Consider the following 27,916-nt stretch of genomic DNA (forward strand, 5'->3'; position numbering starts at 1 on the left):
TTGAGGTGCTGTCATGTGACTCATATTTGTACTATCAATGAGTTGAATAGATGCACTCGATGAAGTGGCTGGTGAGTGTGTGTATATGGTCGTCTCAGTATTTCAAGAAGCTTTTATACTCATTTGCAGCTCCACTGTTTTATTTTTGTGCTCTAGAGTTAGCGTCACAGTTCAAATTAATGCTTTTTTAAAATCTTACCTCGGTCTTTGGTACTGTCTATTAGTTCATCCACCGCATTAGAAAAGCTGTTTTAGGTCTCTTGCAGCGCCTTTTAATCTGCTTTTCTTCAGATTTGTTACCCTTTGCATACAAAAAGGTTTCAGCAGCTGTGTGCCTGTGAGGACCATATTAGGGATATCCTCTCTCTTTGACATCACAAAGACCCAACAGTAGGAAATACAGACAGAAAACCTGGTTGAACTGGCAGGAAAACAAAGAGGCATTTTAATGACCAAGTTAGATGAACAATAACATTTAAAAACAAAATCCAAGATACAATATTTGACAGTGGAAAGGAAGAGAAATATTGAACATACAGTTTACAAAGACCTGGACAAAAGTGGTCTGTAATGGAGTGTTTAGAGGAAGTTGGGGCTTCCTAAGAATCTAGCTTACCAGCAGTTCCTCAGTTTATCCAATGACCTCATTATATAAATACTCTGGCAATGTTAGATGTCCAATATATGAGAGAATATAAGCAAAAGTGCAACAGGTCCACTTCAGTTTCTCATATTTTACAAACTCGTCATATGTTCTGTATTTAAAGTAATAAAAACAAGATGATTGACTATAGCGTTCCATCATGAACCTGTTATATTTAAGACATAATTTCAATTCCATGACCATATCAGCAGTCTGTTGTTATGTACAGTGTAAAACAGTCTATATTTTATGAGGAACGTGCACTTTGTTTTACGTCAGAGCAGCTGTTTGCTTTGGTCTTCTCCCACAGATGACCGCCTGCTATACTCACAGTGCTTCAGAATGTGGACAGGTCAAACAAAAGCTACGCAAAACCTCTGAGCCCAGGTTTTAACAACACACACGGATGTGTAACTTTCCTTTAATGTTCCTCACACACCATTGTGGATGCTTGTTTACAGGGAAGCCTACTATAAACAGCAGCCATTAATGTGAGGAAAACGTGGGAGAGGCACTGCCTGGAGTCCCAACCTTTGTTTACATTCTCCAGCCCTGACGTCAGCGGCGAGCTCAGGGCTTGGTGGATCAACAGTGGCCATACGGGAGGGTCCTGTTTACTTACCTGGGAAAATTACTGTAGCACTCTGCTACATCTTTAGCAAACAGGAGATGGGGAGGATGGAAACACAGAAGCAGGGAGAAGCGTAGAATGAGCCGATAACAAAAACACTGTGTGGAAAAAGACAGGGGTTTGAAGCCAAAGGTAAAGCTGCACGGCCTTGTTAAGCAAATACAGGCTGCCGCAGCAGGAGTCGTCACTCCAGGTAACCTGAGCCACGGGCAGACGTCAGGCATCGCACAAGAGATTTCCATTTTGAAACTCTGAGCTTAGCCCAGTTAATAACCCCTTCCTCCCCTTGGAGCTCACTGCTCGCCTGTGTATATCTCCGTTGATGCACGCAAACTGATTTCTCGACATTCACTCGCACCTTTCTCACCTTTTTCTCGGTTAATTCATTCGGATTCAAGTCAGGGAGGAGCAGTTGACACTTGCAACTTTCCCACTTTAGCTCCACCTATCCTGCAGCCCTGCAGCAGCAGCTCCATCAGTATTCATAACAAATGTGACATTTATGATTTGACTCTGAGGTATTGCCCTGGGGGCACTGTGGAAAGGCAGCTCCTGTGCTCGGTTCTCATGACAGTGGATTCCTCTTACGCAATATATGCTGACAGCTACATGCCTTTCAGTAATATTCTGGTTTAACTTTTACAGCAGGTGAGCTGTCAAGGAATGAATGCACACAGGCCGCGCCCAAGTGCTCCGCTTCTCTCTGCAAGCAATCAAAATTCATACATTTCACTTTGTGCTATTAGTCATGAATTGTCATGGTAATACTTTCCAAAGGAATCCTGTTCACGCAGGTGAGGAAAGCAGTTCTGACTTGAACTTTTGTAACACCAGTAATCTCCTGGTTGGACCTGCTCTTACAGTTTCGGGCCTCGAGGGTGATCGCCTGTCGGCTTTTGTAACTCTAGTGGGGTGAAGCAGATGACCACGATTTGACAGCTGCTGCACCAGCAATACACATAGGATCAAGACAGTTTTATGATACAAATAAAGCAATGAAGCTTGTGGTGCATTGTCAGGAATATTTCAGCTGAGACCACTATTGTTGAAAAGGGATTGCTATTTCCATCTGTGCTCATTTATATTTGGTAGCGAGTCCATGTTTTGGGATATGCATGTTTAGGAAGCATAGGTAGTGACAGCAGAGCATGGAAAAGAGTGATCAGTAACAGATATAACATTAATTAAGCCCCCGAAGTCTAAGTCATCATTAGTGACCCTAGTTCCAAACACTAAACCTGTAAGTACTTAAAAAACAAGATGTGTGTCAGAGTCATTATTTTCTTTGTCCTCTGATCTTTTCTGTTGAGATTAGTGTTGGGGCCCGTACCAATTATGATCGAGACCTTGTTGGTCTAAAGTTAGGAGCTGGGGCAATGGTGGGTTACGAATCATCTTGCCAAGATGTAGCAAGTGTGGTCAGGCTGAACCAGCTTAAAAAGTATGCCCTATATGAGATTTGCCAACTTTCTACTAAACATGAGCGCTCAATGCATTTTATACAACAAGCCTCATCCAACCATTCACACACGTTCATATAAGCACATTTTTCTACGTGTAAGTGCTTTTTGTCTTACAGTCACACACATATGAACAAATCAGGAGCAACTCTGGATTCAATGTTTTACCAAAGGACACTTGGGACACCCAAGGAATCATCATCAATAATTCTTCACAGCACAAAGAAGACTTGCTATACTCTCCACTTTATGTGAAGGTAGAAGAAATTTAGTTGAATAAAAGTTTAAAGAAAAAAGATTGGCCTATTGCTGCGACACGTTCTCACTCCTAAAGCGTAACATTTTACGCTCGGTGACAAATCGTCGGTATATTATACTTTCAGCCACCCAACACGTCCCTATATTATGAGTTCGGAAAAATGAGGAAACCTAAAAACCGATTGGAATGAATCTACACATGTACGTTTATTTTACTTAAATCGCTTAGGAAAACACTAACACGATTAAGGTGGTGGTTAATGTTAGCGATAAGGTTCGGGTTAGGCTGGAATAAACAGGTGGAATGTGTGTTGCCGTGGGAGCTTCATTCTATTCGATTTCATCCAAAATCCAGTGTCTAGCCTAGGAACGCGGAAGGTCACCTTTTGCATTCCCATGGAACGGCTCGGGACGTGACAAATCGTCCTCGGGACGAAATTGGCGGGTTATTATGCGTCGGGAGCGAGAGCCACTCACAAAAAAATGTTCCTTACTGAAAAAGTAATGCAGAAAAAGTGATTAGTTACAGTCTTACTTCTTGCACTGCCACATGCACTCATCGCACCTGCTGGTGTAATTTTTATATTTTTGTACTAAACCCTGAGCTGACTCTATAAACAGTCAACTTAGGAGACTATATAAGATACGTAATGACTCATCATCTGTAAGTAAAGTCAGAAATGGAAAAATGTTAACCACTAAAACAAAAATGTATTCCTTCTTAAACAGAGAGAACTAGATGTTCTCCATAAAGCACAAAGTCTTCATAGAAAGCTCACATTTTGTGGAACAGTGTGTCCATTTCCCAGTGTTAGAGCAATGAAACAGACATCTGTTGGTAAGACAGGCTGGAAGGTGGAAGAACATGATCCATATCGGCAAGCAGAGCACTCTGCACATGCATTTTAGGAGTGTTGCATTTAATGGATAAGATTACTTAATGAGCCAAAAATGAGCTGATGTGAAACATGGCTGGCCTGGGTAAAACATTTAGCACTGTTTCTGAGTGGCGAGCGGGAATGAAAGGAGAAGCTGAGTATGCTACTACAGAGCTACGGTTAAATTCTTACAAACGTGGGTATAAACATCAGCTGAGAGGGTGATCCCTATATAGTACAGGCTTTGCAAGGTCAACATTGTGCACATAAGGAGACAAATGCATGTATTTTGAAATTCAGTTGCGTAAAAGTCAAATGTCAGATTTTATGTAATACTCACAGAAGCAGAACTGCACACAGAGACACCCATTAAGGATGTGAGGGTAAATTATTCATGTTTCCTTCTGTGTTTGGTGATCTGGCCACTCTTAGCTAATATTTGATATATATGTGACACTTCAATGAACACTACCCCTTACTGTCTTTCCTGGATTATTAATTGTAGAGTATTTTTTAGGAGAATACCTTAAAAGGAACCTATTGTGTTTATCTACATATTGTCATTCTTGTCATACTTTCCTACGGATTCACATTTCAAAATAATCCTTATTTATTTTATACTGAGCTTGCAGCTCATCAGCTCATCCACTGCTTTTAATCTGACTGGATGCTGCAGGTAAACAGAAGATTCGGACAGAAGGTGGGTGGGGCTTCTGCGCTCACAGCCATAGTAGTATATGCGAGATACTTTCTTGGCACACTTTGGGCTCCTAAAAGTAGGTCTAATCAAGTGCTAGCTGACGAATGTAGGGCTGAACGGTCATTTAATGCAATTTAAGGCAGGCTTTGCCCCTTATGAAAGCTTTGTTTGAGAAGCTAACAAGATTGGAGGAATGACTTTGTAGAAAGACAGACAAACTGTGTCTGTATGTGTCTGAATTTTTCCTGCTCAGGCTTTCATCTGTTCCATTATCAATAAATGGTAAACAGTGATCCGAGTGGTTCAGATCACAGATGGAGAAAAAAGTTGATTTATATGTTCATTTTTTAAAAAATGAACTGGGATCTTCTGCCATCTTGTCTGACAGTATGGACAATGCTCAGATAAACTTTAAGAGCAAAAGGCTCTTAAGAAAGTGAGAGGAGAAAATGCTCTGGAAAACACATTTATGAAGGGAAAAACCAAATCAAAATTCTGTTTGCACTTAACTACAAACAGTAACTGCACAATAATTGCTGACCTCTCATTCTGAATGAATGCATTTAAGGAAAAGCAGTTTGAGTGTGGTTTCTCAAAGGTTCTCAAAGATCCGGTATCTCAGGACTGTCTTGTTGTGTTGCATAACATAAATTGTTTGACCTGTGAGGTGCTGGTGAAAACACCTTTGGGATCTCTCATGACTCATCCATAATCTCTTTGAGTAGTCTGATATAACTTTTTACTGCTGGCTGGTTTTTGTTTTAAGGGGGAAGATCGTAGAACACAAGAAGTCCCCGTTTATTACTGACAGATACAGGAAATTCTGCTGTGTGGAAACAATTTATAGTTCAGAACTAGGTTGACAGTGGGCACATTATCGAGCAGACAGAGTGAGAGTTTGTGCTGATCCAATAAATCTGCATTATGCCAGTTACATATCTTCTCTGGAGTAGCTCAATCGGGAAATGGCTTTTGCTGTTTGCAGTGAAAGTGAGCTTAATTACAGCAACAAAGGGCACTGTTTGCTTAGCGTGGAAAACACAGAGTTGAACTGCTGTTGTGCTCATAGGGAGCCTTTGCTCCACCTGATCAAGGCCCCTGAGGCAGCAAGTGTCCTTCACTAGATACTGAATCTCGTCTATCTCCAACGGTGCTCTATAGCTCAGCCTGACCCCTGACCTCCCTGTGAAGGAGGGATGTGAAAAGAACAACTCTTCTTTTGGATCAATAGATTATGAAAAAAAAGTGGATGAGAGAGGGTGGGGGGTCTTCTTCATGGAAATGAAGCATTTCTCTGGGGAAATTCCTTTTGAATTGCTTCCTGTGGGTCAGGATTCTAAATAGGTTGTGGGTCTATTAGTGATGGATCCCCTCATGATAATATGTTTTAATGAGAATAAATCCCTGAGCAAGAGACTACATTTTAGATTTTTGATAAGCAAGAGTTTAACGGGGCATTAGGCAATGTGTGACCTGTAATGACTGCTGTGGTTGTATGTGAAACTCTGGAATTTTTGTGGTAGCAACAGCACCCGTGAGCAGATATTTTTGTCTAATAGCAACAGCAAAAAACTTGATTTGTTTGACGCACTAACGACATGGACCTAGAGACCTGGACTTATTCATCTGGCAACCACCAGCTACAAGGGAAAATCTTTTATTCTTTTCAGGCTAACATTGGGATAAGTTAGTTCCTCCTCGTGCTTGCTTTGATTGCTAGCAGATTGCAGCAATCACCTGTAGCTTGCATGAAACACAGAGTTGTGCTTTACCAATGCAGCCAACACATTTTAAAAGGCACAAGGTTTTCATGTTAGGAAACTCGACGTATTCCATGTAGTCTACTGGCAACCACGTCAACCTGCTGAGTCAAGTGAGCGCAAGGAGATTTTTTAGTACAGCATGTTATACCTCTTTATGACCAATTTCACGCAACCACTCAGCAACCTGTTGGGGAATACTTTTTGCTAGTGACCAGCAGTTGCCAGGGGGAAGCTGACTGGTCTCTAGGCCTGTGTGAATGGAGCTTTAACAATCAATTTAACAGCAACTGGTAACATCCTCTCATCAGCTGACTGGAAATGAGTTTTCTCCCTCGTGACTTGCGGTTGTCAAATGGTCACCATCCGGTCTCTAAATGTATGTGACTGCGCCTTAGCACCACAGTTGTGCAGTGGTTAGAATTGTTATCGTACAGCTAAAAAGTCCTGGGTTTGAATTCACTAACTGGCTCTCACCATTTCTGGTTTGTTTGCATGCCCTCCCTGAGACTGAGTGGCTTTTTCCCAGGTACCATCTTCCTCCCTCACTTTCAAAGATGATGATGCATTTTTCCTGTAATTTGTTTGATTTTTCTCTGGCCTGCAGGAAAAGTATTGCTAAGTTAATTTATTCTAGTGATTTTAAATTGACCATTGGTATGAATGATCATCTGTCTCTCTGTGTTAGCCCTGTGATAGCCTGGTGACCCTTTTTGGGTTGGCTTATTTTATACCCTTTGACTGCTGGTATAAACTTCAGCCCTCTGTAACCTTGACTGGGATTAAGAAAAACGGATGGATGAAAAATTTTAAATGAAATTTAAATTTGTCTTTGTCTTAATTTATTTGATGTACTTTAATTGACACGTAGCATCTGAGTCCTCTGAATTTTCCTCCCTAAATTATGGCCAGTGAGACACTTGAATGTGATAAATATAGGAATAGATGCTACAGGAATTTTTCAGCTCTTATAACTGTCTGCCCTATAACAACTTGGGTCTGTAGTTCATAGAACTCTTTTTTTTTTTTTTTTTTATCAATGACTACCATCCCTTCCCTCCATAAAAGGAACTCTGTAGATGTGAGCATATGTTGATTGACAAATGCATGAATCTGCTGGTAACCAGAATCAATAAACATTTGTAGTGTTTGAAGCAGCTAATTTCAAAGTTAGTGAAACTTTGAAATGACCAACACACTAAATATAGTATAATGTGATTATTGTCAGTAGAGCTTAAAATCACGTATGCCATGGAGGAAATCTAAATCAGTTTTAATTAGTCAGAGCAAAACATCAACTTCACTACCAGTTCCTTTGTGTTAGAACTAAGCATCCACACACCACGGGACAAAGTAGAGAAAAAAGTGAAAAACACGATAACAAGAAAATGAAAGCCCATCACAAAAAGTGATGTTGTGATGATATCATAACCAGCTGCTATCTGGTTATGATATCACTTCAGCATTGAGCCTGCAGCAGAATAATGAAAACAGAAAAGTTAGTAGTTTCCAGGGGACTTCCCCATTTGGTACTTAGCCCCAGGCACAGAAAGTGTCTGTTTTCATTAAAAACAAAAAACAAAACACACACTTATTGATGTCTTTCATTTGCTTTTCATGATGCTCCAAAAATGTTCTGAGCCAGATACCAAAAGGGGGAATATTGGCCTATTAAAAATCCTCCTATTGCAGAACAGGCTTGTGATTTACAGACTCCTCCTCTTCAGCACTTACTGCTTTTTTCCGGAGATTCATTTGTTGTTCTTCTTTCTCTCCATTTTCCCCTCTATGAGAATCGTTGTGGCAGCACATGAAGGGGCAAAATTTGCGTGGAGCCACAATGGTGTCATCAAGGGCAAGTTCACTTTGACAAACTCCTCCAGTGGGCAGACAGGCCACACACAGACAACCATGCACTCTGCAGGAGGTGGCGGTGCATGAAATGAACCGTGCAAACGCACAAAGTTGGCGTGCACATTTCACACACATGCAACGACAGTGATACCTCTCATCGGCCTGTGCAGCCACAGTAGCTGACCGCGGCTGCAGGCCCAGCAGGACTGGAATGCGACCTATTGTTGCAAGGGTCCATCGAGCAACAATAGAGGTCCAGGGACAGTTAGCACCACAATACCTCCATGCTGATCTGTGCCGAAACATCAGTGCTGCTGGCTGCTTGGACGCCCTGCTGAGTGCATTTAACTGGTTGGGAATCAGGTCGCTTGTGTTACTCATCAATTAACGATGCTTTTCCAAGAATTGCTTTAATGGCAATCACATAGCAACGGCGCTGCCGCAAGAACGCCAGGAGAGCTGAGTATGTGGATCCACGGTGGGAGCTTTGTAGCTTACTTTATTAAAAAAGCAGAAAAAATTAACTTGGCACAAAAATTTATAACACACACGAACATATACAGTAATTATGGAAGCAACGCTTTATCGCCCTAATGTGCAAAATCAATGAAACATTACATATGTGCTTCCTCTCATTTTAAATTTCAGTTTCTAATCCCGGTAATGTTCTTTCAATTCCTCAGTTTAGTGGTCAGCATGTCTCAGCCAGATTCACGCTCTTTGGATTCAACAGCCAGACTGTGGGTGTGTTAGGGACAGTCGGGTAGAATGTTTAAAGATGGCTACCCATTCACAAGTGTGAGAGACACACTGCACATTTTAGACTTCCTGTTGGGTTCTTGAACACAAAATGAAACAATGATGTTTTTCTATATAAGACAAATGCTATTTAACAGCATGGACCAAATTTCCATGATAAAGAGCAGTTTTGTAAAGTTTGTGATGTCTAGAGAAATTTATTCATTTCGGACGACACTTTTTTTGGTTGCAGTGAATAGAAAGAGTAGCTTTTGAGCCGGGGTTCATCACAAATCGAAGTCTGAAGTGCTTTAAAGCTCAGAGCTGTTCTTTGGTGCTTAAGTTAGACCGATCCAGATGAATTGACTTGCTAGCAGCGGTCAATCAGTTGGAGACAGGATAAGGCAGAAACATGAAGTTTTGGTTCGTTGTGCGTCACATTAGGGAAGAAGTTATGTAGCCACTGAGTAACAATGCGGAACAGCTGCCTTCCAGTCAACAGTATCACCATCACTAGCAGGTCACTGGCTGCCCAAAAAAGCCGAGAATGAGGAAGTGACACTATATCTCCTGGAAGGGAACTGGAAAGCAGTTGTCAATGGGGATTTCTTCCGACCTAGTTTCCATTTGTTCAACAATGAAGTGAGCTATTCTGTTGTAAGGAAGTTGGCATTATTATCATGGTCAGGTGTGATAGAGACACTAATGCTGCAGCTGAATCTGCATGAGAGAGAGAACTGATATGTGCAGGTGTTATGCAAAGCCAGGAGGACAGGACAGCTTTTCATTGTTAATTTTATTAATCGCAGCTATTGGGTGCAACCAGAAAGACTGTGGATAAATAATACAAACTTGTCACTGTGAGAACTCCTGTACAGTAACTGTTGTCTAAATATGTGGTAAGGAGAGAACGTGCTTTTATGTATGACAATAAAAATGGGTGAGGCCATAAGCTACAAAACAGGCCTCTTAAAATGCACAGCTGTTTTAAAAGCAGGAACCTGAAGCACCTGCAGTATGAGAATAGTCTTCTGGGGAAAATGGGACTGAGAGTTATGTTTTTTTGTTGTAAAATTCCTACATCTGTATAGTAAACACGTGTGTAGGAGGCAGACAGACAGACAGAGATATGGAAACAGAAAGCTTGAAAATAGAGTATGAGAAATAAAGAAAAGAGAAGTGGATCGCCCTTTTACTCACACAGCTACTGTTTACAGCACTTGATTGTCCACTTAATAAAACTAAGAGGATGTGAGTCACACAGCCACGAACATGAAAACAAAGATGGTTATGCATGCGTGTACACACACGCACGCACGCACGCACGCACCACACACACACACACACACACACACACACACGCACAATTCTTTCTGTTTATGAGTCACAGTGCAAGTGTGAAAGTAAAGCGCGGGTTAACAACAAGGCAGAGCATCTAACACGTGGTGGAGGCGGCAAAACAAAGGGTCACGTGAACAGATATTTAGCCGGGGTGTGTTTGGTTTCGTGTGTGGCTTGGGTGGGGTGTGAGAAGTGGAGAAATAGGAGCAAAAAGGTGTGGCACTTTCTTTTTTCCAACTTGGATGCACCTGGATGCTGCTTTTTTTTTTCTTCAGGTCAGTGTTGTGTACTCAACATTTAATAATAGTTCACGCTCACACATACATTTTATGCTAACGTAACAATAACTCCTGCTTCCCAAACCTCATTCTCAACTTATATGTTTTTCAGCAACTTCTTTTTTTTACAACAATCATTATGGGGCAGCATGGCGGTCCTGAGTTCACTTCTACCATCAGACCGGGGTCTTTCTGTGTGGAGTTTGCATGTTTTCCCATGTTTGTGTGGGTTCTCTCCCAGTACTCCGGTTTCCTCCCACAGTCCAAAGACATACAGTGAGTTGGGTTAGGTTAATTGGTCTCTCTAAATTGCCCATAGGTGTGAATGACTGTCTATGTGTTGTTACGATTCGATGTTGTCAGTGTTTTGTTTTAGGCGTGACTGTTATGTGTTTCCTGTTTTACTTTGAAGGTCTGTCTTATCTCAGTGTGTTCCGTTTACGCTTCCTTGTCTCGTCAGTTCTGATTTGCCCCAGCTGTGTTTCCCTCCTGTTGTCCATTCCCTGATTGCTCCCTCTATGTATTTAAGCCCTGTGTTTCAGTTTGTCATGGTTGTGATTTCCCCCTGTGTTGTAAATAGGTTGTCGTATATAGATGTAAATAGTTGTCGTATATAGATGTAAATAGTTGTCGTATATAGATGTAAATAGTTGTCGTATATAGATGTAAATAGTTGTCGTATATAGATGTAAATAGTTGTCGTATATAGATGTAAATAGTTGTCGATACTTTTGTTTTTACTCGGTAGCTGTAGGCGTGAGAAGCCATTTTTCTTTGGGAACCTTTTCTCCTGTTTTTGGCTAGGGAGGCAGGTAAGACACCTGTAATTTTTGTTTGGGGTTTTCTGTGAAGGTAAGCCAGCTGCATTTCATTTCTAGAGTTTTTGTTTGTTGTTTTGGCCATGCTCACCCTGATGCCTGCTACCTTTTGGGACTCAATAAACTGACTGGCTGTTGTGAAATCCGCGGTAGCTGTTTTTTGTTGGTTTGTCCTCCTTAACAGCAGGGAGTGGGGGGGCATTTTTCCTTATTTTTATTTTCCTTATGTCGCACGCCGGTTCCCTGGGCTGGGGTGTAACAGTGTTAAACCTGTGACAGACTGGTGACCTGTCTAGGTTGTACCTTGCCTCTCGCCAAGACAGTTGGGATAGGCTCCAGCCCCCCCGCGACCCTGAAAAAGAATAAGCGGAAAAGAATGGATGGATAATCATTATTTCAAATTTAATGATTTATGTTACGGTGACTTTTTGTTGGCCCCAGATTTAGATCTCGATTTTACAGTCACACAAAAATAAGCATGCTCCTTCATACTTCTTTGTGAAAGCATGGAAAACTAGTAGCAGGATAAATTTCACTTCCATGCGCTCAGATCATCAATCTGTTATACTATTTTCTTGCACCATAATCTTATTCTTGGACTCTACCAGAGTCTACCAAAGACAGATTTGTCCCTAACAACCTAGGGTCCATTGAACACCACTCTGATGTCTGTTGACTAGATATGATAATAATGCCAGTGACCTAATCATAAGAACGATGACTGCCACAAAGCCACAAATTCTTTCTATTACTTCTTGTGTTTCTGTTTAAGCCATATGAAAACCCCAAGTACCGAGAAAAGAGGCAATTTTTCTGACCATGCACTGTTAAGTTCCTGCTAGAAGAATGATAATGATAACATTTCAGGAAGTCACTGCACCTGGCTTCCAAATAGTTCAACCCTCATAAGATGCATTCTCTTGCTCCTAAAATAGTTCAATGCAATGCTGGAGGGGCCTCAGTTAAGTAACAAGCCAAAGTATGCTATAGCATCCTCCCCTCAAAAGGCACTCCTGAACTTGTGCAAGAAGACCAAGAAGTCCTTGTACTTGTTGGATGAGCCACATTGGGAGTTGATTTACAACAGTGCTTCCTAAGGTAAACATGCATGCAGCCAAGATAATATAAAAGCTAAATTGTCCAACTCAGATGAGAGATTGCAAAACATTATGTGCTGTTTGCTGTGGCCTAAACCACACCTTTAATGAATTTAGCAAGTTTTTCAGAAGTCTTTAAGTTAGTTTTCTGCATTTTGACTAGAGTTCCTGGGTTAATTACTGCATTCATTACTGCTAACCTTTTAATAGAAGCCTATTCATATTGTATGTGGCCAATAACCTACACAAAAGGCTGCTTAATAAGCTATCAGTGTAATACCACACCAGTATCTGGCAGCAGCAAGTGTTATGGGTGTGACTCCAGGTACAGAATTGGCAGAACATTGAGTTTTGTCTGTCACACATCTGGCACGCTGACTTTACCACAGGGTACATTTGTTAGATGAGCATACTTTGATGCACCAAGATGTGAATTATTAGCCCTTTGGGTGCACAAGTAAAATACACATTCATCTGTGCACAAAACTGAAATCTTGAGCTGGAAATAACAGAAGATTAAATACTTTAATATTAAATTAAAACAACACGCACTATTAAAGGTCATTAAAAGACAACAGGTAATTCAAGACATTTATGAAGGGCAATTTATTACAGCAATATTGGTAGCTTTATTAATGTCCTTTCAAATTGCTTTTAAATGATAACATTACAAGTAAAGTCTAATATAAAATAAAAGACTCGATGTTTATTTGTCATCAGCCAGACGGACAAGGCGACACCTGACTGGACTTTTCTAATTTAAGGTATCTTTAGAAGATATTTTTAGAACTTTATAACCTGGGCCATTATTTTATAGTTTGCACCATCTGTTCAGCACATCTGCACTCTTGAACTTGTCATCTTAGCTATATAAGCCACGATAACCACAGTTTGCAAAGCTAAATATGGAGAACAATCCTTTAGCAATGAAAGGCACTTCTCCAGAATGTTTAAAAATAATTTTTGGTGTAGTTGTTGACAGTTTCACAAAAATTCATCAGGTCACATAACCAGTAATCAATGTCATCCACCTCATCAAATTCTGGGTTGGGATTTCCTACCAGTTTGATGTGCCTGGAAAACCGAAAACAGAAGGTGCTCAGAGGGCATCCAGTGCTCAAAAGCAGCAGCAAATCTATTCTGGTTTCAGGGTATAAAATACCCGAGCACCTGGTGAAGGTCTGGTGAAGGTCTCCCCTGTCTGCTTGATATTTTTTGTTCTTTCTATGCACCCTCCAAGCAGATAACTGAAGAGCCACACATTACTGTAAATTTGCCATGTTACTAAAAAATACAATGTGATTACAGTAGTGAGTTACTTTGTAATGCTTTACTACCAAAAATGTCAGTGGGTACCAGTGAATACTTTTTAATACTTCTACCTTTGCATATTTAAAAAGTGTTTGAAGTTTAGCATATAGAGAAACCCAAATGTCTTTTAAATTCTCCAAGTATGGAGAGAAGTTCTTGATGCCTCCTTACTTTAGAGCAAAATGTTCCATCCATTGTTGATTCGTAGTTATATTGGTGGTGACTGTCAGTTAGTGAGAACACACTAGTGTTTGGTATTAACAAATGCATATCATCTTATTTGGAAATGAGCCTAAATCCATGGTAGGTCTATATTTAGTTGTTAGTTGAGCAGCGTCACTGTTGATATTATGAAACATCCAAACCTACTATGGGAAATAATGCAGAAAGAGAGGGGGTTAAGCCATAAAACAGCTTCAGTGAACATGCTGGGAGCTATTTTGGCCTTATCAATGTGACTCATTTTTATTCCCTCAACAAACCGTGTAGAATGTTTCCACAGAAACAAAGGAGTGCAGCCACTCGTTCGCTACGAGAGGTCCTGGATGGGTTTGCTTTTATTCAACTCCACAACCCCCCCCCCCCCCCCCCCCCCCCGTGCTACCCCTGCGCTTTCTCACTCTCAACTGTCATGTGGCTGCCTCTTACTTGTTCCGTAGAACTGTTCTTATCTAAACCTCACACTTCCAGAGAATCCGCACCCCTGCCTCATGTTTGTAACATGTGCGTTTGTTCCTCTGCACACATGTGTATTTGTGTGTGTGTGTGTGTGGCTACACAGGAAAGCAGGCGGGAGGTTTGTGTGCTTAATATTGCACATCCTCGTGTGTTTGTTTATAATAACACAGCATACATTGCGGTGGCCTGTGGTCAGAGCAGTTTTCCTAGAAGAGCCATGCAGCCCCTGTGGTACCCCCATGTTCACGCTGGTATTGTTTTTGTTAAAATGAAAGTGATGGATACTTTTGAGACCCCTGGTGTCATTTTTTTTGATTAAGCAATAGTAGGCTACATATGTGATGCGCAAGTGTGAAAACATCCATTTAGATGCTGTATATTACTATTCAGGCCGAAGGCTTTTTCCTCTGCTTTCGCAAATAACAAGGTTATTTTGTCTTATGACTTGTGCCTTCCATAGCGGCTTTTCTTATTATGTAAACATGAACATGCATTGTATGTAGACCTTACAGGAAGCAGGGGAAACTGATATCTATATGGAATAGAAGAAACTGTATTTCCAAGGTTGTAAATGATTGTTTTTATAAGAATATCAGCTCAACAGCAAAAAGGTCATTGAGTACACCTGGTATTATTTTTCTGTCTTTCTTTCTTTCTTTTATAGGATTTTACAATTTTTTGTCTACGCAGAAAAACAAATAACAACAACAACTAATAACAGGCTAGTTTGAGTTTTTTTGTGTACATTTTATACATGCATCCATGAGCTGCTCCTTGTTTTCCAAGCTTCATAGCATTAACTCAAACCTTGAGATTTCTATGTGATATAATATAAAAGACTAAATGGTTTGGGCGGGATTAGGAAGCTAAAGCACTTTTTCATATTTTAAGTATTGTGTACTCTTGCCTGTGAAGATGTGACAGCTCAGTTCCATTTCATATCTTCAGTTTCCAGGTTCTGGTGTTGTAGACGTTGTTGGCCCAGGTTAAGGCCTGCATTATAATAATTCAGTGTAGACATTTTGACTCTTCACAACAAACAGACATGTGATAAAAGTTTCACTGATGATATCTCAGTTCTGCAAAGTGTCTGGGTAAGCCGTACCTACCAACCAGCATGTAAAATTACAGCAAACTCGTCTTAGAGGAATGCTTTCTTGTGATGACATGCCAAATGAGAATGTAGCTGTAATTCTGTGAGTGTCACAACTTTGTTCACACATGATAAAGAGAGGGCACTCTGTCTCATGCAATGCTGGTGGGGCTACAATACATTAAAAGATGCCGAAGTCATACATCCGAAAATGAGTAATGTTACTTCTGATAGCAAAAAGCTGAAACAAACCTGGTAGATCATTATCTCGGCCAGCCCACAGACTGGGCTGGCTGTCATTTAAGCTGCTTTATGCTACAGTCTGCAGCATGATCGAAATTATTGTGACTGTGTGCAATGAACTTGCAATCTCATGGCCTTTGAAATGGTTGCTTCAAAGATGGGAACTGTGTGCACAAGTCTGAATTCGTTTCTTTTTCTTATTTACGTAGGGTTTAAAGTATGCATAGAGGTACAGATATATGCGTACAACCCCACCACTATATTTGATCAAGTGTCTCTTAGAAACTTGTACCTCGACCAGAGGATTTGTAGCCCTCACCACGCTTCTGGCATAATTCCAGCTGAATATCTGACCACTCTTCTTGTCAAAACTGGTTCATTGGTTGGTTCACTGGTTTTTAAGCAAAGCAAATTAATTATAAATAAGGTTGATGTTGCGCCTTTGGGAAGATCATTCCAGACGTTAATGTTAGCTGTTTGGAAGGTTAGCTGTTCCTTCCAAAAACTGGTTTTGGAAGGAATAATGCAGTATTCCTCCCAAAACCAGTTTTTACTGTGTTTTTATCCTGTTGGAACATCCAGTTGTACCCAAGTTTCAAAAATCTAGCTGTTGAAGGATTAGGAGATAGTTTTCCTTCATCATTATTCCACTCTATTTTGGGTATACACCAGTAGCATGAACGCAAAACAACCTAGCTACAGCCACCATTCTTGACAGTTGGTATAGTGTTCTTAGGTATGAAGGTCTCAGTGTTACTCCTCCAAGCATACCTCATGTGATGTTGGCCTGATAGCTCAACCTTTGTCTTGTCTGACCATGAAAATGTTCTCCTGGAAGGATATGGCTTGTTTATGTGGCTAGCTGTGAATTTCTATTGAACTTGAAGATGCAGATTTTGGACCAGGTTTCTTGGATACACTCCCCATCTGTAGCAACTCACTTCACTGCGGACGGTGATGCTGGTGTTCCAGCAGTTTCAGGTTAATTTCATCCAAAAATTCCATCTGGCAGTCTCAAAGTCTGGAGAGCACACAAATCTGTTTGATTCATGTAGCACTTGAAAGGTCTTTCACTTGAAATCTCAGTTACCCTTCTGTAGGTGAGTTAAAGCATTTTCATTTGTCCTCAGTGGCAAATCTTATTTTTCACTCTGGTCCAAAGTGAAGGAATAGAAAGCCATCTGTAGTATAGACACAGACACACCTACACACACACACACACAATATATAGACACACAGTGGTAGAAAAACATGTGAGGAGATTCGGTCCATCTAGCTACTCCCAACCTTTCAGCTCTGGCAAAATGCTAAAAGTGATGTCAGTGCATTCCTCGGGCTTCAGGAACATTCTCCAGGCAGCACCAGTGAGCTTAAAAGGAACTTTGTAGCATGAACTCCCTACAGTCCAACTTAACATGTTTTGGGTTAACTTCACACAATGTGAAGTTGAATGTTGTGAGGCTCTAGGCTTCATTTTAGGTCGTCAGAATTGTATCGGTGTCTAACCAGCCTTGTGACTAGGGGCAAAGTTAAACACAGGTTCCCGGCTGTCCACGTGTTCTTTGTTGGAAAAGCATGGACAGTTAGAGGTATGCTGCTACAGGTCACATTCTTTCCAGGAAAGTGTAGCATCTCCAAGGCCGTGAGGCTGTTTCATTGCCATGTCTGGTTAATGTTGCTGATCTGCTCTACCTCACCCTCACTTAGGCCTCAGCGACTCCATATGCAGCTGACTCAAACACAAACACAGAGCGAGACACACACATGTAACAACACTTGGGCAATCTTCCACCAACTCAGTGACCTCCTTTTTTACTTTACAGTTGATATTCTCTCTCACATGGACACACAGGCACACTCACTGACCCCTGGCAGCTGATTCTGTGGCCCCTTCCCAGAGTTTAGTGAGGTGATGAAAACAGCTGTGGCGCTGATCTCAGTCCAGACTCAAGCCTGACCAGAATTCCTGTGAATTACAGCTGAACAATTATGATTCAATAGAAATTCCATTATCTTAACTTACTGTCAGTGCTGATTATATTGGCTTATTCTTAAGCACACAACACAACTGCAGTATTAAGAACGAAAGCTTAAACTGAATGACTGAACTTCCCGTCAAAGGGTCTCTGCTTGTTTTTTGCTCACTATCATAGTGAGACTGAAGCTAGTGTACTGGAGTGATTCAGATATGACTTTCAGCCTGACTGAGCTCCCGTACATCTACCCTTTCCCAAACAAAAAGCTTGTCAGCAGCCGAGTCTCCCAGACAACTATAAAACAACAAATGAGTTCCTGGAAAGCTCATTGCAAATGTGTCTTGTCACACTGCGTGGCATCTGCGCTTCATCACTGCTGCTGGTTCTTTTTCCAGAGTAATCCTTCCGCTGATAGAGAAACAGTCAAACAGCAAGCAGGGAAAATCTTCTGTGATGTCCTTGAGTTTGCTCCTTAGTTGTTATATGACATAATAATTGTCCATATATAGCAAATCATCAGCCAGCTGCTGTTCCTCATTATAGTAAATGCGTTGCTAGAGCAGAACAAACAGGATGCTGCTGTGTTTAATAATGTATAGAGCAGCTGGACATTTTCTTGCTGTTGGATGTAGGAGTTGTGGTGCATTGTGATTTATTGCATTTCCCTCTGCTCTACTTCTCAGTCATCTTAAGAAATTACAGTTAAAAATAGGACAATATCAATCTCATTTGCGATACGCAGCTGGAATTAGCTGAAATAGCCCATCCTCCTTCACTTGAACTTTGCAAGAATCCTGGATGCAGGGAAACAGTAGTAAGGTTGCCACACTAAATTTTTTAACTTTGTTTTGTTTTATTTACATCATTTCTTATGACTAAATGTATTATATTCTTTTTCCATTCTGCAGTAATTTAGCACAGTACAGAACAGATGACAATAGATGACATCAATAAACCCTCAGAGGCCTGGCCTAAGCCCCTCCCTGAGGAGTTCAGGCATGCTCCTCCACATCGAAAGGAGCCAGTTGTGGTGGCTCGGGCATCTGATAAGGATGCGTCCTGGCTGAGGTGTTCCAGGCATGTCCCATCGGGAGGAGGCCCCAGGGCAGACCCAGGACACGCTGGACAGATTATATCTCTCAGCTGGCATGGAAACGCCTTGGTGTTCCCCCGGAGAAGCTGGAGGAGGTGGCCAGAGAGAGGGAGTTCTGGGCTTCTCTGCTTAGGCTGCTGCCCTGGCGACCCAGCCCCAGATAAGCGAAAGAAAATTTTGACAATGTCAAATGAGCTACCCACCATGAGGGGAAAAAACCCTGTGAGTGACTAATACTGAAAAGTGAAATATATGAGACAGCTCAGTCCTCTTTTGAGAGTGTGATTTTGGAGATAATGATCCTCCACAGAGTCGGCTAACCTCTCACTGCTCTACTTTTTCACAGCTCAGTTGTCTTACTATCAGCTGTATGGATGAATGCAGCAGCCGTTACCTGACACGAACCTTTTCTGTGGTCTGTTTCCACAAGCTGTCTAAAGCGACCGAGTGGTTTTCTAATACACTCATCTGTTCACTTGCTCTCTGCCTCTCCTCATCTCCGTCTGCTCCTGCGCTCCGTCCCTAAATGACTCTGTCTTCCTCTCTTATGTCTCCATCTGTTACCATGTCTAGTGGTGTTTACTCACCTCTTCCTCTCTCTCTTCTTTTGCCATCCCCATCTGCTTGCTTGGTCCTTTTGGTATTTGAAGCATTTCTTGCCTGAGTGTTCATCCTGTTTGCTCCATTTCATCACATGGTATTAATGCGCTCCTCTGCAGAATCGACTTTTATGTATACCTGTCACTTTTAGAATGATTTTCAGATGTCTGCAAGCCTGTGTGCTTAATATTTATGGGAGAGAAGGCCCAAGACTTGGAGATGGATTGAGGTCGGTAATGCATACAACTGGAGATATTTTATAGATGTACTGCATTACAAAACCTGCATAACTGATGAGTGCATGATATTTGCCTCCTCTTCTGAGAATCACCCAAATTAACCCCTGCGCCTGCAAAACCACACAGGAACCTATTTTTTGAACACTATTGAGCACAAACACAAGTCTGTTCAGACATAACCTTCCTGTGAAACCAAATACTTAGAAAACAGCTGGTTCATTTTTAGAGGATTCCCACAGATGAATGCTTTGGGATGAATATTTTGTCTCAGGTACACCCAGTTTGCACTACAGAGGGTAGCCATGGGGCTGCAGCACGTTGCAGGATGTCTTCTGATTAGCAAATGAGTTCTGGGCTTTGGGGCCTTGGGATTATATAAGGCTGTGTCTGATGTTTTACACAACAACTTCTTATAGAAAGCCACATAAAAATTACAAATTGCATTCGCGTAAGTCTGAACAGCTGAGGGACACCTTAAATTAAACCTCATTTAAACACTCAAAATGACTCCTGATGTGATGTAGCAGCATTGCCATGGTGCCAAATGTTCCCTCACTGGTTGCTGAAAGAGGAGAGTATAGTAGTGGGCCCAGAGCCAGCATGGCAATGGTACAGCATCAGGAACCAAGGCAACAGATTCCCTGAACAGATTTAGCTCTCCGCTCAGAGGCTTTCTAAGAGTAAGTTTGGCTCGGTTTTAAGTATTAGTTGCAAATACCTTTGATTTCTGGTTTGGGGTGAAAGCCACTCTGTTAGAGGAGCCTGGGAAAGTTTTTCATTTTAGCTTCCTAATACCTGCTCATACAAAGCTAATAACAGCAAACATGACACCTGACAATTGCAATGACATTGAAGGGATGCACATCTTTCAGCTGTCTGATAAGAAGCATCACATGTATTTAAAGTGACTGTTTTATACGACTAATTTTTATCTTGTTTGTTGCAAAGTTCATACAAATGCAAACTCGCAGTCAAATTATCAACCCAACTTCCCTCCTAAAAGGGCAAATTGTTTAGCAACATGATCACACAGCAGACAAGTTCTCCAATCTAAATGACAGAAAAGGTTGCCCAAAAGTTGTTTTCTCATCTTGCACTCATATCAAGAGGACAGCGTTGTGCATCAATTGTACTTTCTGGTGTGTCAGTACTACAGTTTAGGTTTGGTTAGGTGTAGCGCCAAATGAAAACATTAAGCTGAGGTTACATAGTTGTAGTTAAAAGAAACTAACCTTGACTTTTAGGAAGTGGGGCAGCAGAGTGGTGTCAAATGTCACAGCCACAGACTTACCGTCCTTCTGGCTTTGGAACTTCTAACTGAAGGTGTAGTCAGTGTTGCGTTACTGGTTTTATGTTTCCCCTGCTGTGGGAATGTTTTCTAGAAACTACATTTTAGTGTTTTAGTACAGAGGTGTTTCACAGCCTGTTTTAGAGTCTGTGGCATGTGGTTTGTACTGGTTCATGTTAATGCTTTATTGGTCATCAAAGTTTAAATTCATTTCCAAGTAATAACTGCTTGAGTCATAACAAAGTTTAAACAATTTAAATCTATTCAATTCAATTCAATTTTATTTATATAGCGCCAAATCACAACAAGTCGCCTCAAGGCGCTTTATATTGCACAGTAGATCCTACAATAACAGATACAGAGAAAAACCCAACAATCATATGACCCCCTATGAGCAAGCACTTTGGCGACAGTGGGAAGGAAAAGGAAAAATCTGTCATGATAGTGCAAGTTGCTAAATTAATATATGTGATATGAAAACATGAAATGTATGTACAATGTCTTTTCCCCATGACACAATGTAACCCGCTTTGAATGCCAGGACTCAGAACCCTGCAAAAGCTCCTTTGCTGTCACGAACCTTTTCATAAGTGTCGCTCTTGATCAGTGTTGGTCAAGTTACTTGAAAAAAGTAATCAGTAACTAATTACCGATTACTTCCCCCAAAAAGTAATCCCGTTACTTTACTGATTACTTATTTTCAAAAGTAATTAATTACTTAGTTACTTAGTTACTTTTTAAAAACACGATTTACAACCTGAATAGGTGATAAAGTGATAGATCTTTCAGATCAATTCTACTTTTTCTACATAATCCATCATACAAAATGTAATCAAATGGAAAAGTCCCTTTTTAAAACTTTTTTTATTAGTTTTAATCTTTTAAATTTATGCATCAAGCAAAAATGTAATTATATGCAACATTCTCTGACTGGAAGAAATTTGTTTAATATTTAAACCTATTTTCTGCACATTCCAGCACATAATTTTTTTTTTTTTTTTGTGTGTTTACACTCAATCTTTCAAATAGATGCAAGTAAAACACAGCAGAAAATAAATAAAATAAAAGACTAGCGGTCCTTTTGCTCTATTTTCACCTGTAAAGCAGGAGTAGAGTAGGCGGAGGTTTACCCTGGTGCAGGTGTGCCGCAGCGGTCAGTGGAAGGATACGGCAGTTTCTCTGTGAATTTCCCATTATGTCGTAGCGCACTCGGTGCTTGCTTGGAAGTTTAGGGGTTTTTTTTCGCTGTAAAAAGAAGTTTTCTTCCCACGCACAATGGACGCTAATGTTTTTGTCACTTTTTATGGAATCAAACTCAAAGTAAGGTCAGTACTTCCACGCTTTAAACGCTGCATGCTCATACTCTCTCCAGTACTTGATATATGATCCATTGTTGATCTGCACACAGCTGTTGTCACAAACATCGCACTCGCTTATGTCACTGTCATGAGACATTCTCGCAAAAAAATCATGGTTTTAGTAACGCAGTAACGCAGCGTTCCTACGGGAAAGTAACGGTAATCTAATTATCGTTTTTGCAATAGTAATCCCTTACTTTACTCGTTACTCGAAAAAAGTAATCGGATTACAGTAACGCGTTACAAGTAAGAGCAGAGATGGGCAGTAACGCGTTACAAGTAACGCGTTACTGCCCATCTCTGCTCTTGATGGACGTCCATTGTTTTTGTATTTTGAGTCATTAAAGTTCCTACTTCAGGACAGATCCTCTTCAACTCAAAAGGAAACTTCTGACTGTGTGGTGCAGCACCAGCAGCTGCCATATTAAAAAAAGAAAAGAACAAAACTGGAAATATTACCAGAGGCATTGTATGAAGAATTTGAACACATAGCTCTAAAAATTAATCAAAACACAGAAAAGTGAAGCAACCATCAAGTGTAGGTTTGATTAACCCTAAATCTTGGAACAAATACAAGAGGTTTGTTATTCTCAGCTATGTGAAGCATCCACGCGCTGCAAAGGAGTGTAGATGAAGCTGAAATAAAGTGACAAGTAGAACAGCACAATTATCAAACCGCATCTGAACTGATGTAGTCGGGCCTACACACCAGCAAATAGTCCTTCTACTACTCCTGGCACAGAGGAGGTCTAAGGTTCTTTGCATGCTTAGCAATACTTGAAGGAAATTGTCACTTGTTGTATAATGTGCATTATACAAGTCCAAGGAGCACAAAATTGATGCTTTCAACCACACATCTTTCCATCTTGATGTTGTTGAGATTATAAAGAACTGGGATCTTCCAACTTTTTGAGCTTGTGGCAGTTGTTTGTCTTGATCAACCAGGTAAGGAAATCCCCCAAACTTGAACTGAACTAGTTGTTCAACCTTAGGTGTTCAAAAACTGGGGTAGCTCAGTTGTTGTAATACCAATTACCAACTGCCTATTATACTGCATTAACATTCTGACTGATTAAATGAGTGCAAACAAGAAAAAAAGCCATATGAAGACATTCAGGGACCTCAACAGTGGGCAATTAGTAAAGACTGCATATGAAGAAATGATGAGAAGCCAATCAATAAGTGCACCAAACCTGCCTTGTTCTAATGGCCACCATGGGTGAGTCGCCTGGTTGGACAAAAAGTCCAGTTAGATAGAAGTCTACAGGAAAATAACGCTAAAGCTATCTATGACCTCGATAAACCCTTTCCTAATGAGTTTATGGTCATGACCACTTTTCAAGTCACACTGACGCTGGGTTTGTAAATTATGGTTAAGTAATGAGTGTGCAGTGTAACTTATTTTCATGACTAGATGGCAAAAATGCTCAGCTTGAAGCTTCACCACAGGACTTCCATAATCAGTGGCTTATCTGACAGTGGCTGGTAACTATCTTTTATGTATAATCTATATTAGTTATCTCCCAAAAAGTGCCATGTCATTTTCCTAATGACATGTTAATCAACACAGGAAACCTTTAAAAACAAATAAATACGCAAACAAAATTTGATAACAATATATGTGCAGTATAGGGTGCAGTCTGATCGCACCCTGCCCATCCTCAGCTCTTCTTTGAGATGCAGTAGTAAATACAATCGACATCATGAAAATGTCAAAGCCGAAAGTTGGATGGTATTTGGTGGTAACTATCAACACTGCAGAATTTTCCTCAAAACATAGGATAAACCATCCAAGCGACTAGTGGCGTGATAAACAATGATAAACTCTGAGGAATGCACTGACTCAGAGTGGATCTGGGGGCTGAAAAATTTCAATAAAAGTGGGTTACAGAGTGAGACCAGTTCATGCAAGGTCAATATCAAAGCTGTAACTCTAGCCATATTCCCACGAGATCTATGCTTCAGCTCAGAGCTTCAAAATCTAATCACTCCTAATAGAACAGTATTGGATTCACAGTACTCTTCTCTCTCTCTTATTCTCAGTCACCTCGTATGTGTTCTGCTTCTTATTCTCCCCATCCCCCAACCCCGCCCCTTTCTTTTTTCCCCCTCCTGTATCTCATAGTCCTTGGTGGGTGTGGAGGCCTTCTTCTGGCTCTGACGAGGGATGGCTTTATCTGAGTTTTTCAGACAGCCAGTCAGTCAGCAAATCAGTTACTCTATCACTACAGACACACTCGAGCAGCCCAGCATGCCACTGACTCATCAAGCCATGCAATCAGCCATTCAGCAAGCAGGTAAGCAACACGGAGGAGGAAGTTAGTAGACCACATGTCAGCATGAGCATTGTGTATCTGTGTTCAGATACACAATGTATTCCTTTCCCCTGCCTCCCACCCTCCTTCCTAGTAATAAGCAGTTTTAGCTATTTTCCACTAAAGGAAACCCATTCCCTTTAAGCCAAATGATTGGTTTTCTTTTACTGGTGAATTTTCTTCTGCGAAGCAAAAACAGAAAGAAACTGAACTTCAGATTACTCTGAAGACCGAGCTTCTGACTCGTGGAGATTACTTGTTCATGCACTGACCTCATTAACTGAAATGTTAACTATGAGCATCCACCATTATAATCTCAGGAATACATCAGGTGCCTGCCTGTGAAGCGTTTTTGTTTCACCTGATAAGCCTGCAAAATGTCTCTTATTTTGAAAATTTACAATTTTACCCAATTGTTTAGGGCATTCTTGCATTTGACTTCCTGTCCTCCTTATCTGTTCTGACCAGGATGACGTTACTTCATTGTAAAATAGAGCCGTTTTGAACCACAGGGAGAGCCACGTCTGGGACAATTCTGGGATGCTTCTGTAACGCCATCCAGCATGTTTAGCTCCATTGGCTGTGCTGGAGCAAGAATGTGGCAAGGGTGTAGTCTTTGTAATCTTGGGCTAACAGTATGTATACATGTGACAGAAAATAAGGAAGGATCAAAGAGAGGATCAAAAACTCACTTCAGGTTTATTAATGCTTGTCTTTTTTTTCAATGAAGTTTAAGCGCATGGTTGAAAAGCAATAATATTTGGGATGTGAAATGAAAGCCAAAAATCCTGAAGCCATATAAGGAACAAATCTTCAAAATAAAGCAGGAAACAAAAGAGGGAACAGGATTAGCAAACCTACACTAGCAACAGTGAACCACAGACAAAAGAACAAAGAAGAAAAAGAAAAAAACAGGAAGTAAGAAGCAACATTAAAAAACACATAGGAAGTGATGGACTAAGAGTTATAAAGAAAAACCACAAGCATAGACAAAGCCCATGGCAACTGGATGAGTTTGTGGAAGATCAGCATGTGTACGATGCAGCAAGTGCACCATAAGATGCTCAGCATTTCTTAGGAGAGGAAAACTAGACCCCCGCTTAAAGCCCAATCCTCCAGTGTGAAAGTAAAGCAAACTCCCACATGTCGAGGAGTGACCTGTGAGTAAGCCTCTGCTAAAATGTTCCGTGTAGAAACAGTCATTCAGTCTACCAGGTCTTTGTTTAGCTGTGCTAAGTGCTAAGTGTACTTTTTTCTGCCCAGCTAGTTAGCTAAGAATTCATCCGATCAGGCCACAAGTTCACACAGACCCTAACGGTGTTGTAACACTCCGCCTCTGTGTTTCCCTGCATGGGCTACCTGACAGCAGGTTTCTGGAAACCTGTCAGAACACAGCAGGCACACACTCATAACTGAGCCACAGCTGTTTGTCTTGGACAGAAGTAGAGGAGAAGGGAGATGGAGATGTTTTCCACCTCCCCTAAGCCTGTGATTCAGCTAGAGAGCCAAAGTGGAAGGATGAGGTATTGTCTCGTGGTCAGAGAATGAACTCATCCCCCCCCACATGAAAACAGTCACAGAAAGGAGGACCGTCGAGGGGAGTGCAGGGGCGGGAGGTGGGGGGGCAGTAGGTCGGGATGATGTGGCACAAGGGGCCAGACGTGGTTTTTTTCAGACAGACTTAAAAAACCACTAGCAGTGATGGAAATGATGTGTTGCTACTTGGTCTCAAAACCACAAAAATTCTGCCTACAAAGCCTTGGCACAAACGAGACATCGGTGACTCCGGCTTAGAAATATGTCAGGCGGGCGGGGCTGCAAACAGCTGTGAAACTTGTTTTTTTTCTGTTTGGGACAGAGTCAGACACACTTTAAGGAGCAAAAACTCTTTCAAAGAGCGCAGTGATGACTCCTAGCTTTGTTGAACCACAGGGCTTATTCTTAGAACACTTTGGCCTTAATCTTCAGTTTATCAAATGAAAGAAAACAATGCGTAATAATGGACCTTTGGTGCTGTTAAAAGAGCAGGAAGAGGAGAAACCAGTGAAATGAATCAGCAATACACAACAGATGGAAATTCAGATATTTATTGCAACATGTTTGGACTGCAATGTGAAATCAGCGGCTGTCTAGGATTGTTTCCTGTACTGCTCTTGCTTTCTGTTTGAATTCATTCACAAAGTGCAGGACAGCAGAGTGTGCTTGGTGACCTTCCGTGAGATGAAGAAAGCCCAGACAGCAATTCTTGAGTTGTTTTGATCCTCTTTTAGTTTAGAGGGAAGAACAGGCCAGTGGTCGCACTGCATGGTTTAAATTTCTGCTTTTGTTGTCTGCACGGCATGGAAGTTTCTCACAATGCTGCAGTGGCGAAACCATTTACTAAACTGCACTCTGGCAGGACTTAAACCATTAAGATTTTATGTATAAAGTGAGATGAAAACCAAACAAAAACAAAACAAATGTTTCTCAGAATCGAGTTGCTGCTTTTTGCTGCAACTTTAAACATGCAACTTTCTTCTTCACAAAGTCATCACCTAGAAAGGCCAAAAATTTTAATAGTTGTTAATTGGGTCAAATGATTACTTATAAAGCATATTCTGATAACACAGGGTTGGGATTAGGGTCATCAGTGTTTGCTTGGACCTCACGTGATTCCCATGTGAAGGCTGCTTCCATATTTCGTTGCTGGCTGACAACACTCACTGTTCGCAGGAAGCCAAAATGCTGCTGTGAATGGATACATGTATGTATGTAGTAACTGTACACTAGCGAATAAAATCTTTGTTTTTATGAAGGTCTTGAAATTTTATTACAACACTACATTGCAACATTATTCTATAAATATGCTGATATACAACCCTATTACTGTTTGTTTTGTTTGTGTTGTTAGGAAATCGAAATACTGAATTAAAATGAGAAAAGTACAAAAAAATACTAACCGGCAGCACTCATCAACCAGTCACTGCAGAAGCCCATTAAAGATAGAAAGATTACATACAAGGAGTAAAGTATAAGTATATTTGACTTCATAGGTGTGCCAAATGATGTAATGTAATATTCACACTGTAAACATCACAATTTAGAGACATCAACATTTAAATTATATTATTGTTGTAAAAATCACAAAACTGCAATATTTTAGTAAGTGGTTGCTAGGAAACATAAAGATGTCAATAACTGCCGATTGAGATAACAACCTTCAAGTCCTTTGATGCACCTGTGTTGCAATTTTGGTTGTTCCACTCCTCGTGTAGGAGCTGTTTGTG

General features: G+C 40.9%; 2 long non-coding RNA genes across 2 annotated transcripts in view; one reads left to right on the forward strand and one right to left on the reverse strand.

Moving 5' to 3' along the window:
* Nucleotides 1-2,980: 2,980 nt before the first annotated feature.
* LOC120722751 lies at nucleotides 2,981-20,517 on the reverse strand. The gene is made up of 3 exons (XR_005693581.1): nucleotides 20,507-20,517; nucleotides 14,193-14,195; nucleotides 2,981-3,163 (listed from the first exon to the last, which is right to left on the reverse strand). It is a non-coding gene; the product is annotated as an uncharacterized LOC120722751 (long non-coding RNA).
* LOC120722750 overlaps nucleotides 7,435-27,916 on the forward strand; it is a 58,786-nt gene continuing 38,304 nt past the window's right edge. Inside the window, exons 1-2 of the long non-coding RNA XR_005693580.1 lie at nucleotides 7,435-10,538; nucleotides 24,461-24,632. This is a non-coding gene — a long non-coding RNA (uncharacterized LOC120722750). The remainder of the gene's footprint in view (nucleotides 10,539-24,460; nucleotides 24,633-27,916) is intronic.

Source organism: Simochromis diagramma, unplaced genomic scaffold (assembly GCF_900408965.1).
Source record: "Simochromis diagramma unplaced genomic scaffold, fSimDia1.1 OVJJ01000705.1, whole genome shotgun sequence".
NCBI lineage: Eukaryota > Metazoa > Chordata > Actinopteri > Cichliformes > Cichlidae > Simochromis > Simochromis diagramma.